At 38.2% G+C, this 14,597-nt stretch overlaps 1 protein-coding gene across 5 annotated transcripts in view; it reads right to left on the minus strand.

Moving 5' to 3' along the window:
- Positions 1–14,364, minus strand: part of GPBP1 (GC-rich promoter binding protein 1) — a 37,583-nt gene extending 23,219 nt beyond the window's left edge. For 3 of the 5 annotated variants that reach the window (XR_657254.2, XM_009272512.2, XM_009272511.2), the window contains exons 1-2: positions 13,115–14,364; positions 12,266–12,333 (exon numbers count right to left, since the gene is read on the minus strand). The gene's annotated coding sequence lies outside the window, so the exon portion shown is untranslated. Of the gene's footprint in view, positions 1–10,031; positions 10,163–12,265; positions 12,334–13,114 lie in introns of all 5 variants that reach the window. The other 2 variants (XM_009272510.2, XM_019470265.1) reach the window with 2 other exon arrangements.
- Between the last annotated feature and the right edge of the window lie 233 nt (positions 14,365–14,597).

The raw sequence follows: 14,597 nt of genomic DNA on the forward strand, positions 1-14,597 counted from the left end.
GATCTTAGAGGTCTTTTCCAACCTCAATGATTCTATGATTCTATGATTCTTAAATCAAGGGCTCAGGCGAGATTTGGTGGTGGTCACCAAGCATCCGAGGACTGGAAAGGTGTTTTTAACAGAGCTTTGCCCACAGCTCATTGATACTTGGTGTATATTTCTTCCCACAAAAATTATTCTAGAAGCAGATTCAAGTCTTCCTCATGTTCTCAGTTCTTCAACTAAAAGCTCTAAAAAGGCTTTTGATAGTGCTACTCTGTCAGATAAGTCAACCCCTTTCCTACAAAGCAGCATAGTGAAGCGGTAAAGACAGAGGCCTGGGCCAAAACTACACAATATTCAGAGTGCAAAGTCAGCAACAGAACATCTGTAAAATTCAATAAGCCCATAACAGGAAAAACTCTTTTAGGCCTAATGCTTCCAGCTAGTTTTGATAAAAGAACAGCAGTAACAAAAGCACAGATGTATTTTTAGAACACTACCTGACCAATTTCACAGGTTTACTATTAAAGACTACTAAGAAAAGCAACTATTGAGGATACTAACCTCCACACCACCAAAGTCAAGAAAACACTCTCTCTCATCTGCTTGTACATATTATTGGTCTGGCAATTAGACATGGGAAAATTGAGTATTTTCATTATTAAACCTTACTAACTTCTAATAGGCACAAACACCCTAGGCATAATTAAATTGGGAAACAAACAGCAGATCAGGAAAGGACAAATACTAACATCTGTTTTTTAAAACTGTATTTTAGAGTACATAGCCTACCCCACTTTAAGTTGCCAATTCCATGTTTTACCAGGCTTCATAAATACTCTTACAGAGGCTAGCTTTCTGATGTTGCCAACAAGTTTGTCCTAGAATGTATTTTAATATAAAAACATTTTCATTACAAGCATGAGTTCTGTTTTGATGATCTGGCAAATATTCGATAGCTCTAGGATACTCTTCATTCTCAGGAAGATATTTTTGGTAAATTGAAAACAAACCACAAAAAGTGAGAATGGGATGTCAGCAAGACCACTCTGCTGCCACAGGCAGGATTTACTATGCTTAAACCCTTCGTGATCAGCTTGGTAGCCAAACATCAGTTTATTTCTTGCTTGCTTTCCAACTTACATTAGACCAACAACTGAGATTACCACGTTATTCTGCAACATGTCCCATTGCTAGAAAGGTTCCTTCTACCAGGTCTGACCTAAGTCTTTTTTCCTGCTGTTCAGGTCCGTTACCTAAGCCATCTCCAGCAGTCTAGATGTTTCTGCATTCTATGTCCCCCAAAGCACTTGCAACCTCTATTCAGATTCGTACTATCTACAGATTTAATAAGCATACACTCTATTTCATGATTGAAGTTATTAACAAAAATACTGAAGAGACTTCTTTTGAAATTTACTTGATATATCCTTCCAGCCTGACATCAAACAAGAGCTGCCTTTACAAAGACTGAGGAGCTAGTAAGGCAAATAGGTAACATTGATCAGCAATTTACTTTAGAAGAACACTTCTGCCTTTCAGAAACATAGGACTACTTTTAAATTAAAATGAAAACAAAAACAAACCCCCACATTTAAAGTACTTGAACAGAAAGTCAGGAGTATGCATCCATACACGCATTTACAAGAAACTGCTTTAATTATACCGACAGATATGAAGAACCTATTTGCCTGCTAGCAAGCCTTCTCTTATGTACACACCACACAACGGATCAACCGCTGTTGATTAACACTGATAAAACAGCTGCTGTACTCCCTACAGCTACCAGAACTAAGCTTATTGAGGTGAGCACCACAGATCCGAACATGATTCCACTGCTTTCAGAAATTCTCTTGGTAAGAAAAGAATAGGCCCAAAATTCATCACTGAATGTTTAAGTCACCATTCCCTAGCAGCACAAACTCAAAATATATCTGCCATTCTTTAACCAAAGTGTCATAAAAGCTAACCTGGCTCAGGTTGTCTATTACTGAAGCAGAGCTGCACAATCCTAGAAAGATAAGAAAAAGATACTGAAATACTACTATCCTCATACTATTAACACTCAAATGCATTTTAATTTATTTAATCAGACTGGTCAAAATATTCAGGTTTTTGATATTCAGTATCAGAACAAAATATCTCAGCAATAGCCTCTGGTGTCTGATTCAAACACTGCGTAGTGACTTCAAAAAAGAAAGTCTTCCATAACATAAATTTTATCTAAATTTATGGGCTTTGCTGTGTTGTGGATAGTAGAATAATTTACAGGAAAAAAAAAAAAAACTTGCTCTTAAATTTTACTTCTTGAGGGGCATCTGAGAGAAGCTTGTAAAGCGTTTTCTTTCAAGTAACATGCAATAATTACTCCAATATTCAATTATATAAAATGTAATTCTATAGTTTTTTGAAGTATGATCTTCAATAATAAGGCAGTGAATGCCAAGGAGTAATGAACAGCTGGTTCCAAATGATGTACAGTGAAGAGATTTGTCATAAATATAACTCAGTCATCCACTCTGAGCTACATTAGCAGCTGAAATAAGAACACTGCACCAAGTATGCTTAACCAACATCCAAAAAAGGTTGGGCTGGGTTTTTTTATGGTTGCGTCAATAAGGTCCTTTTGTGACAAACTATTTTTCACCAGTTTTAAAGCAGCTAGAAATGCTACTTTTTAAACAAACTTATTTGTGTCTTCTGAAGAGCATTTGGGAAAATTTAGTATATTGCCTCTGTTTTAGAAAAAGATGTAACACGCTGAGAAAATTCCACCAAGAAAAGAATGTCTTAATCCAAACCACCATTAAGATACCAACCATAGTAGATTTAGGCTGGACAGCCCTGAAGATCAGAACAAGATTCTGAAACAACTTTAAGACTTAAGACAAATACTTGAACCTGTCAATTCCTATTACGCTTCTAAGTCAGAAACTAATAATTGTAACTAAAGAATTTAATGTGTAGCACAATGCATGTACACAAAGATAACACTGTAATAATGAATCCACTTTTTCCCCATCTTAGGTGGTAACCATATGAGAATACTGTTTTCCCAGCAAGTTTTTTCCCCTCTCTCTCCCCTGCTATTTAAAATCAATAGTGTTGAAAAAACAAACATTTTAAGCGTGAAGACCACCCACTACAACCAAAGTATAAATCAATTTTTTTTTTCCTGCAATAACAGATAGAATTCAATATGGTACAAAAGCAGAAAACACCCTGTATTCATGAACATCTGGATTAACTTATTTTCAGATCACTTTGCTAAAGTGCTTCTTCAAGCTTCATCTTGTATTACAATTTTCACCTTATATGCAACCTTTAATTCACTATTACTGGGACAAAATATGGAACAGCCAAAATGACTGACATTTTAAGTTTTGTTTGAAAAGCTTCTCTGTAAGCGAAAAACCTCCATGCAGTTAGCACATAAAACACGGGCATCAAATACATAGATCAAGGAGATCCAGTTGAACAAGCTATCTGAAACAGTGTTACAGAATACATCTCGGGTTTAACAAACTATTTCTCACATTTTAATAAAATTTGTGTAATTTCTTGCAGTAAAAGTTTTTTTTTTTTAAATCTCTTCCCCCCCCCATGTTCACCAGGGGGTTTGGGGAAGGATGCTTGCTTATCCTCCTACCATTTGTCCTAAATTAGGGGCTGCTGCTACCACAACTATGTCAGTTACGGATTCCACCCTCCTTCACTCCTGAATGATTTCACCAAACAGGCAGACTGGCAATACGTGGCAGTAGTTTCTAGCCACTAGTGAAGCGTGAGAGCATTACAGGCGAAGCATAGTGTAGAACCCTAGCAAGCATCTGTTAGTCCAGCTTGTGTCTCTGCGTAGCACATCACAAATGGGAATACAGTGCAGTCACATACCAGACTCATTACAGACAGGATAACTGTAGAGTCACTACAGACAGAATCAGGTGCATTTATTAACTCACTTAGCTGCAGCGCTAAAACCAGGAAGCAGTTGTGCTGCCAAAAGTTATGGAACAAAAGGGTAAGGCAAGAAGACAGACCTAGACTTTTTTTTTCCCATGCCAGGCATCTATAAAATGCTGGTAACAATTAGACCTGACAAAGCTTTAAAAAAAACCCCAAACCCAAGTCTCCAACTCAAACACTGCAATACTTATGATCTAACCTGACTTACTTCATATACGAGAAATTCATACGTCTCCTGCACTGCTCCTGCTAACACAGTGGAACAATAGTAATTTCCTTTACAAATGTCTTCAACCTGGCCTTAAACTTATCATCAAGAAAACAAAGGCTACTGAGGTCTGGAATAAACTGGTTACACAAAAAATAATTTAAGTGATCACTCCTGCTCCCTTATAAAGATGATCCTTTATTCAGAATTTCTTCTAGCTTCACTTCCATTCATCAAATCTTTCCAGCATTAGAAACCTGTTCTCTCTCTCTATTTGTCTACTTACAAAACACTAAAAATAACCATACAGCATCTCTGGAAGTGTATGATACTCTTCAGGGTTTGGAAAAGTGACTCCCATGAGAATTCATCTCAAGAGAAATCTCTGCATTGGCTGCGTAAGTGGACATGAGAGCCCGCAGACCGGGAGTGGGGGGCAAGAAACGATCTGGGATATTGCAAGGGCAGACAGCAGAGCAAGCAGAGGTAATCAAAGCATTCTGAATTTTAGTTCCATGGTTTTTTTTCTATAAACAAGTCAAATACAAAAAATGAGCCTGATTATTAAAGTACAGAATTCTGAAAAGACTATGGCATATAAGGTAATATGCATTCACATTTAACTGCTGTGATTTTTTGAGACTATTTTCATTATGTGGTTTAAGTAGCCCTAACTAGAGGAAATGCATTTAGTACCACATTTTTAATATATTTAACTATAAGCACCATAACAATTTTGCAACTCGTAAGAATCAAGTGTAAAAACATGTAATCCTAGCTTTTATTTTCCCAGGTCCACACACATTGCAGATTATAGGAGGAATGTCTCAACAACACAACTCTTCAATTTATCACAGACAGGGTTATGAACTTTAAGCATCACCTTGTGACAAAGCATTCCTACCTTGTAACATCCTCCTGAGGGCATACGGTCTACTCTTATCCCAACCATCTGTAGTCCCATCAATAGCATTAACAGTAAAGTCTCCCTCCCTCACCGTTTTCACCTTCACAGAAAAATGTGAGTTTCTCTTCACATGAGAAAAATACGAGTTTGATGGCTTACTAATTTTAAATCTAGAAAGAATCTTCTGAAAAATTAAAATATAACATCCAGAGAGTGTTCTGAAAGACTGAGGACCAACTCGTACTTCCTTAGAAGATCAAAAAGAGTATCAGCCTCTCCCCATAGGAAAGATGCTCCAGTCCCTTAATAATCTTTGTGGTCCTTTGCTGAACTCACTCCACTAAATCCGTATCTTTCTTGTACCGGGGAGCCTATAACAGGACACAGCACTCCACATGTGGCCTCACCAGGGCTGAGTAGAGGAGAAAGATGAACTCCCCTCGACCTGCTGGCAACAGTCTTCCTAATGTAGCCCAGGGTAACGTTGGCCTTATTTGTTATGAGGATGCATTGCTGGCTCATGGTTGGCTTGTTGTCCGAGAGGACCCCCAGGTCCTTCTCTGCAGAGCTGCTTACCAGCTAGTCAGCACCCGGCATGTACTGGCATATGCAGCTACTACTCCCTAAAGGCAGGACTTCGCATTTTCCTTTTGCTGAACTTCATGACGATCCTCTGTCCAGTTCTCCATCCTGTCCAGGTTCCTCTGAATGGCAGCAAACACATCTAGCGTATCAGCCACTCCTCCCCATTTTGTATCAACTGCAAACTTGCTGAGGGTAAACTCTGCCCCGTTGTCCAGGACTTTAATGAAGATGTTAAATAGTACGGGCTCCAGTATTGAAGCCTGGGGTACAACAGTAACAGCTTCCTCCAAATGGCCTTGGTGCCACTGATCACAATCCTGATGAGATAGGCCTGGCCACTCAGCCAGTTTTTGATACACCTCATCATTCACTTCTCTACATATACTTTTGTCAGCTTCTATACGAGGATGTTATGAAAGACAATGTCAAAAGACTTACTGAAGTCAAGATAAACACCATCTATTGCTCTCCATTCATCTACCAAGCTAGTCACCTCATTGTAGAGGGCTATTGGCTTGATTAAGCATGATTTCCCCTTCATAAATCCATTCTGACTGCTCCCACTCACCTTCCCGTCCTTCACGTGTTTGGAAACGGTTTCCAGGATTAGTTGCTGTACCACCTTCCCATGGACTGAAGTGAGGCTGACCGGCCTGTAGTTCCCTGGATCCTCCTTCTTACCCTTCTTGATGACAGGATTGACATTTGCTCTCTTACAGTACTCAAGAGCCTCTCCCAATGACCTCCCAAAGATAATAAGGAATGGCCTTGCAATGACATCAGCTGGCTTCCTCTGTACTCATAGGAGCATTCTGTCAAGCCCCATGGATTTACGTATATCTTATTTAAGTGTTCCCTAACCTGATCCTTTCTCCACCAAGGGTGGAGAAAAAAGCACAGCAGAACTTTAAGATGACAAGGACATGAGATCAGAGACCGTCCCCACCCAATTTTAAGGGCATGTTGTTTAACTTGTCTAACCAGTATTTAGCTGGCAGAGGAAAGACAGTCCCACTGGTATTGAAGAGATCCAACTTCAGGGAGGTCTCTTCAAGTCTACAAAATAAAAATATTTCCCTAGCCCAGAAAGCTGTCTTCAATATTTAAGACAGGTTTCATTACTGTTGGCGAGATACATTTGGTAACACAATTTGTCTGAACTACCAGAATAAATAAAAACAGCTTTGCTTTTTCATAATGTCCTAGCATAAAGAAACAAAAAAATGGTGACATCACTACAATAAGGAAAAGGCTGGTCAGTATAATAGTAAAATAGCCAAAACACCTACAATCTAAAAAACTTAATTTACTAAAAGATTGTATGCTTTTGGCCATCTCATGGATTTACCACATTAATAAATACATCCAATTTAAATGGAGCTGGCCAAAATTTTACAGGAAAAACAAATTTAAAAATAATGCTAAAAATTAGGAAAAAACACCCTGACAGCTGAACCCATCTCACTAGAAGCTGGAGAAAAGAAAAAGTAGTTCTGCATTTTCAGCTTCTGTATTTCTCATGCTCTGTGGATAGCCTATCATATTTTACAGGAAGCAGTTTCTGTGACAGTGGGTATTTCAGAGATTGTCAGAAGACGATTAAAATAAAAGGCAATATAAACTCAAATAGCTAGGAATACTTGAAGCTTGTGAGTGGAGTGGCAAAGTTATTAACAGGGGAAAAAAAATAAGGAAGCTTCAAGCCATGAATTCCCAAAGTTAGAAGGGAGATACAAATTCAAATTTCTTGATGCTCGGTGAAGACCAGTTTAGAAATTCAGTCTATCGATTTGCATGGAGAAACCCATGAACAGGATGTTAAAAGCACATGGATATATGCACATTCATAGTTTTCAGGAAAGTCTAAAATTAGCATGTACGCATATCTAAGTGGCACATACCTATGATCTTTTACCTAATGCCTCACAGATTATTATTATCATAAGTACAGCACACCACAAACTACATGTGGGAACCTGAACTCCACCTCTCAGCTACGCACTTGTTTGACAACCCACCCTCACCTTGTCACCGTAATTTTTAGTATAATATTTATAAATGGGGTAAAAGAAGGTTGTAAGCTGTGAGAATTGAAGTATGCTACAGTGTTGTTATGACAGTACAAAAAATAAAAGGTTACATATTATTCAGTGTGTCAAGTTTGTTGCTACTGCTGCTGCTTTGCTTCCTTGGTAATGCGCTACAGCAAGCATATCAAATCCTTCTTAAGCCAGGAAGACAAACAAAGCATACATATGAATTTCAGAGGGGTCCAATAAGCAAGTCTGTATGACATCTTAGAAAAGAGTGATCCTCTAACAGGAAGGGAAAGGAGACACAGTTTTCTAGGAGGGAAATAAAACTGAATGTTTACTATCAGAGATACACCAAACACCAACTGTACTGCATTTCATGACAACAAAAAGAGAAAGCTATTTGCCAAGGTCAATTTTTTTTTTTCCTGAAGAAGCAGCAGCAGCAGGCAAAGTTCTCACTAAAACAGAGCAACTCTGGAATAACAGAGCTACAGAATAAATTGACCCTTCAGTTCTCCATCTTGGGCCAGCTTCAAATGTTTATTCCACCTATTTAGCATCAGCCATAGAAAAACTACCAAGTTTTGCTCTGAATCAGGCAAAGAAACTATATGCACAAGTCCTAGCCATCAGACTACACAGTCTCTCTTCTCCATGAAAAGAAACGTTCAGTATTTTTCTCAAACTAAGCAGGCCTTTAAAATAACCCACTCCATCAAAAGTTTTTCCTTCTGCCACAAAACACATTTTCTTTTAAACAAAAAATTTCTTGTGATAACAGATCCTTCCCTGTTATCTCCAGTCAAGAGTAGCGCTAATTTGAAGTAAAGTTGGTAAGTGTAAGCTTTAAACAATACTTTTGTTTAAACCCTATACATCTCAATTTTCATTCCCCTTTTAGAGACACAGCTTATTAGAGATCTTCCTTACTCTGTGATTCATTTAGTTTGAGCAAAGCAAAATAAGCTAATTTCAAGTTATTTTCCTATCCAAAATTTGCATGTTAATAGAACAGAAAATAATATTCAAACCCTAACACAAGCTTTACGGAGTTTTTGAAAATGGAAGCATTTCTACTGATCACAAATTGCTGCAAAAGCGTGACACCTACTTGAACTAAAGATTATTTATTTCCTTTCTTTTCTCTCCAGGTAAATGCACAGCCACAACAACAGAATAAGCTTATATTTTTATAACCAACCTTTTAACGCTTTGAAGGGAAAGTGTGCATGTCGCCTCCCCGCTACATTTCAATGTAAAGACTGTTTACAGACATATAATTTACAAACAAGGTTAAGTTTGGGTATGGTAATTCTCTCAAGTTCTTTGGTTCTCTAAAATTTACTGCCAAAGACTCACACCTACAATAAAAGGAAAGGGAGCTGAACCTTTAAAGGTCTTCCCTCCCACTGGTTCAACAGACATTAAGAAGTTCTGAACAATTCAGCTGAAGCCTCTTCTTTCTCAACTGTGCTACTGTAGAGCAAGTAAAATCTCCGGTTTTAGTCTCGCTGTCCCCACCATCCAATACAGAACCGTTCTGATGAGTATTCCAGCACTGGACATAAGGAAGAATAAAAGAAAAAAATCCATACTTTTTTTAATTTACCTTCTTGCCTCATCTTTTAAAATGAAGTATGAGAACTAAGGCTTCCTGCAGAACACTGAGGAAGGAGCAAGGTCCTCTGTCAAACCTGAACACCTCCAAAAGTCTTATGACATGCCTAGGTATGAGAAGTGTATGGAGTCAAACTGTAACAGTCAATTTTTTAACCGTTTAAAGCCAACACATTCTCTAGTACAGCCACAGCCCTAAAACCTAGTTTTACAGTGACTTAGCAAAAAACCAAACAAAATTAAGGAAAATCCACCTTCATTTCTACTTAGGGCTCAAGTTCCTTATGTGAGGATGAATCAACTAAAGCACACTTTGTTCTGCATAAGGATCTAGAACGTTGGCAGACTTGGGGGTACACTGGTGTTCTAATTCCAATCACTGCTCTTTACTGTATGATCCCCTTTCTACATATAGATATGGTTCACAAGCATCAGGGATTACATCAGTTCTGTGAATCAAATATTAATGGTCACAACAATCAAAAGATCTTTTAGGAAATGTTTTAGAAACAGTCAAAGTTAATGAGAGCGCTTCAAATAACTTAATCATGACTTCTATCAAAAAAAGTTTTTCCTTCTTGCACTGTATCAAAATGTAAATTAAAAAAAGCAAACTATTTCATAACACAGATTAACTTCATATTTGAAGGTAAACTACAACCAGGTTCCTTCTGCTTGAAACCCTATACACTTGCAGTACCATTTAGCGGAAAGCTAGATAAACGCTAACCTCTTGCCCTTTGCAAGGTTCAAAGTCCAAAAGCTGAAGTGTTATTGCAGTAACATCACCACATCGTTCAGCATACATTATGTAAAAAAATCAGCAGGAGTTCTTTTGCACTTTGGAGTCTTCCCGAGAATCTGAAGAAAAAGCAGTTGAAAAAGGTAGCGGTTTTGACATACCCTGAGCATATAAAGCAGAAAAACAATTCTAGGTATTTCAGCTGTTTCCCTGACTATGTTTACCCAAAATATGAAAGGAGGTGATTGTGGAAGAGTTGATATGAAAGGAGGTCATTGTGGAAGAGTTGATAGCACCACATAGGGCATTATCATCAGTTACTGTGTAATACTACTACTCAAACATGCACAGTAACAAAAACCAAAACAAAAAAGCATGCCAAGTCTCATTCAAGTTCGTTTATAATACGGTCTGCAAATAGTTCTCCTTGCAGGACAGAATTTACTCCTAGTACTAAAAAATAAATAAAAGTAACTTCCCCAGAAGTTACTGATGAACAATCACTGTCCCACTGTTTTAGCCACACATTTTAAGCAGAAGAATCTCATTAGAATGGAGGGGGGGGAAAAAAAGGAATGTGAAGTACATTAACTTGTGAAGTACTAACAAAGCTAAATACCTACACAATTTCCCTATATCATTTTACAGCTGTAATTCCACTTAAGCTTTGCTGAAAGCTTAAATTCTGCTTACTCTTAAAAGCTTCCACCAACAGTTTTTTCACACAGCAGAGCAGCCTACGCCATTCAAGACAACTTCTCAATACAAATGTACCCATTTTAGGATTCTACCAGAATAAACCCATCAGTAAAAGAGCCAACCTGCTGACAGTTATTCCAGTACAAAAGTTATGTTTACATCAAGGCTTAAAGTATAAGCTCTTGGGGGCAAGGACCTTATCTCCATGGTTGTCTGCAAACCACTTAACAGACTGTCAGCACTATACAAATAAGAACCCAAAGAAGCAATTAAAGTGGACCAGCATGCTAGGCATTTTCTCCTCAATGGGTGTCACCCAAGTATTAATTTTGCTTAGGGTACAAGGGCACAGCTGTAAAACACACCTGAATCCTTGTCAAATACATATGCATACAAATAAGAAAAAACTGCACTTCCCAAATGCAAACATGGTGAAAAGAAAAAAAAGAATTATCCTACCAGCAAACAGAGAGGTGTAAAGACAGAGTTAAATTAATGAAGCTAAAAAGCAAACTCTTCAAAACATCCAGAAGGGAAAGAGTCCAGATAAAGACGTCACCCAAAATAGTAAGTGGGGGATGACGCTCCTTGATTTCAGTGAGAGCCTCTTGTCAAGAGGTAAAAGTATCTCACAGCACTGAAAGTTAATAGCTTGAAAAAAGACACATCACTTTTTCTATGAGTTAAGAAGTGATGTATACAAGCAAGTACTTGTATTACTCTTGTTTATGACCGTACAATAGACAAAAATCAAATGAAATGGCCACTCATGCCTGAACTCTTTCCATTTACCAAATGCTTTCAAATAAAACACAGATTAATCCAACTAAAGGAATGAGGAAGATCATTCTTCTCTGTTGGTTTGGTTCCTTCACACGTGGCTCAGTTCATTCAGTCAATCCCCAGCCACACTGAGACTGGATGTAGAAGAGCCACAAGCCACAGCCACAAGAGATTACAGAAACAGCCTCCTAATCAAGTTTCCATTTTTTCAAAACAACAAAATTGAAGTTAAAATAACAAAACAGCAAGGCCATCCAAAGAAAGCAGAACACTGAAGCTAGATCAACTTTTAGATACTGACAAGACAACACACAGAATAGAACTACTTCAGTGACCCTGAGAATTTAAAAAACTTATTTAGATGCAAGTCTTTCATTTGTGGTCAAAATAACAAGTTACGGGGGGGCGGGGGGGGGAAACCACTGTAGTAATCTTTAGATACCGTTTCACATGCTTAACTTTACTTTTTCTACAAGGCTTTAACACAAGCCGTCTTCCCAAACATCTTTGCATTGCACTTAGAGAAAAACTTTTTTTTTTCCCACTAGCTCTCTACTACTTATACTTCAGTGTTGCAGAAGCTCTGAAAATGTTTTAAAAGATGGCGACTAAGGTAAATGTATCACTTTTACCAGACGCTCAGTTTACAGTCTACCCAATAATGCTTTAATTATTTAAAGCTTTATGAATAATCAAGGTGGGGTAGGGGGGAAGAGAACTTAAGTAAAATTACCACTGACTTTTGAATTAAGTTGTTCTGTCCATCTTAATTTTCTTTGAGGCAGTAGCAATTCAGCTGAATGCAAACCTACAAAAAATTATTATAAACATATTAATTTCAACATTCAATCTATATCTTCAGAAACATTTAACAACTATGGGAGGAAGGGGACAGCAATACATCTAAAAATAACATGTAAAATTAGTTACTTCACCACTAGATTTTGCTTTGAATCCCACAAAAAAGGTGGAGGTTTTTTATAAGGTTATACTTGCACACCAGTCAAGACTCATTCGTTCCCATTACAGAACAGGAGATTACTCTGAACCCAACCTTAAAATATCAACACATTAAAAAGCCAGTTTGCATAGGCAGTAAACTAATTTTTGGTAAAAAATGTCTGGCTTCCATAAGTAACAAAGAACAGTGGAAGAAAATAAATAAAAAAAACAACCCTGCACTACTGGTACCTTCATGCTGCAAAAATATCTAATACAAATGGGAAGACTGAGATGTGCAAGCCACCCAGCACACTTGTTCAATATGTGTAATAGCTCATTGTTGAGATTACAATATTAACGTGAAGGCTAAGTTACTTACGGATTCAGTCTAGATGTACCTAATTTTTCATCTGCCAGAAAAATCACACTCCTACCTACACATTTTTCCTTGTACATGTATTCTTCAAATTCTTAAAGAATTATTCCATTAATTATTAAAAACAGCAAGTAAAACTTCGATTCTGCAAGCTCATTTCAACGTTCTCAAAAAAAACAATGACTAGGCCATAAATGTTACTGGCTTAACCATTCTACTGAAAAAATGTTTATTCAAGCGTAAATTGATTTATGAACACTACTACACTTACCTAATCCAAGAGGACCGCACAAGGTGTTAGTACTGCGTGATTTGTATTTTTCCAGTTTGTTTTCCTTGAGATAATATCCCAAGTTCTTGTTGATACTACATTCGTAGCTGTTTGACATAAATTTGAGCTCACAGAAATCAGCCACCCATCCTTTTTGCTTACAGATTCCACAAGGCTATTTCCAAAATTTGCCAACTCTCTGTCTTAAAAAGCGTTTTTTTTCTCTGACAGCTTCTTCTCTTGTCTATTCCATATACATATAAGAAGCATCAGCTCCAGGTGAAATAAATACGCTTTTTACACCACGAACTGTGAAGCCAAAAATCCAAATTTCACATCTGAACTGTGGAACATTTCCTAGCTTCGGGTAACAGAGGCATTTGTAAACAACAGCTATCTGGATACCTCCATACTGCTTATTGGCAACAACATTTTTCAACAAAAATATTAAATAAAATATAAAAGAAAAAATGATAAACAAACGTCTATTAATAGACTCTTCATTTAGAAAACAGGTCTCACTGCAAAATGACAGAAGGCTATGTCAGAAAATCTAAAAAACAAGGTAAGGGGAAAAATACCTGGCATGAAACTTTTCAGCAATGTCTACACAGTGACTCAGGCTGCATTTAACCTGGAGCCAGTTAACAAAACTGGTTACGCCTGTGATTCAGACAGAATGTTGCCTAGAAGATAAAGTATTTAAAAGCAAGAAAGTACTTTATTTTGGCAGCTGAAGTGTTCAGAACTTGATAAATTCAGCCATGTATCCATGCCATGCGGACAAAAGCATCCAAGGGTGAGGTGCTCGGCACCGCTAGAAAGAAAAAGCCCACGACTCCGAACTTCCAATTCACTTCTCAGATGCCTACTGATTGTTTCAGAAGCCTTTTCAGGACGAAGCACTTGGACAAATAATCCCAGAACAGCGTCCGGTATTTCTCCCCTTTCACAAGAAGCAACTGCTGCAGGTCGGTTTCCACCTTTTTTCCTCCCTACCAGCTGAAGCAAAAGGCTGCAAACATCCAGGGCTCCCTCTGTAATCCAAACCGCCTACGGTAAAAAGAACCAGAACAATCAGTTTTCCGTTTTGAAATCTGAACCGGCGTTAGACAAACACATAAACTTCTTAGAAAAGCAAACACACACGCAATCAGGGAGCCGAACCCGAGTGCAGAAGCCTCGGTTAAACCCTCACGCACACCGCGGAGAAAGCGGCAGGCATGTTTATCGGAGAACGCAGCCTATCAGCGAAAACGTTCTCCGGCCTCTCATCACGACAGAAGGGGAAGAAAAAAAAAAAAAAAAGAAGAAAAATAGGAAAGAAAGGGGCATTTCTCATTTTATTGGGAAAGACAAACAAGTCTGCAGAAAGCACCCGGGAGGGAGGCGCTGACCTGGGCCAGGGACACCGAGCGGAAGCACAGAAGGAGCCCGGGGGAGCGGCGGGAGCCGCCTGGGGAAGCCCCAGCGCGCCCCGGGG

The sequence above is a fragment of the Aptenodytes forsteri genome, unplaced genomic scaffold (assembly GCF_000699145.1).
Source record: "Aptenodytes forsteri isolate BGI_AS27 unplaced genomic scaffold, ASM69914v1 Scaffold92, whole genome shotgun sequence".
NCBI lineage: Eukaryota > Metazoa > Chordata > Aves > Sphenisciformes > Spheniscidae > Aptenodytes > Aptenodytes forsteri.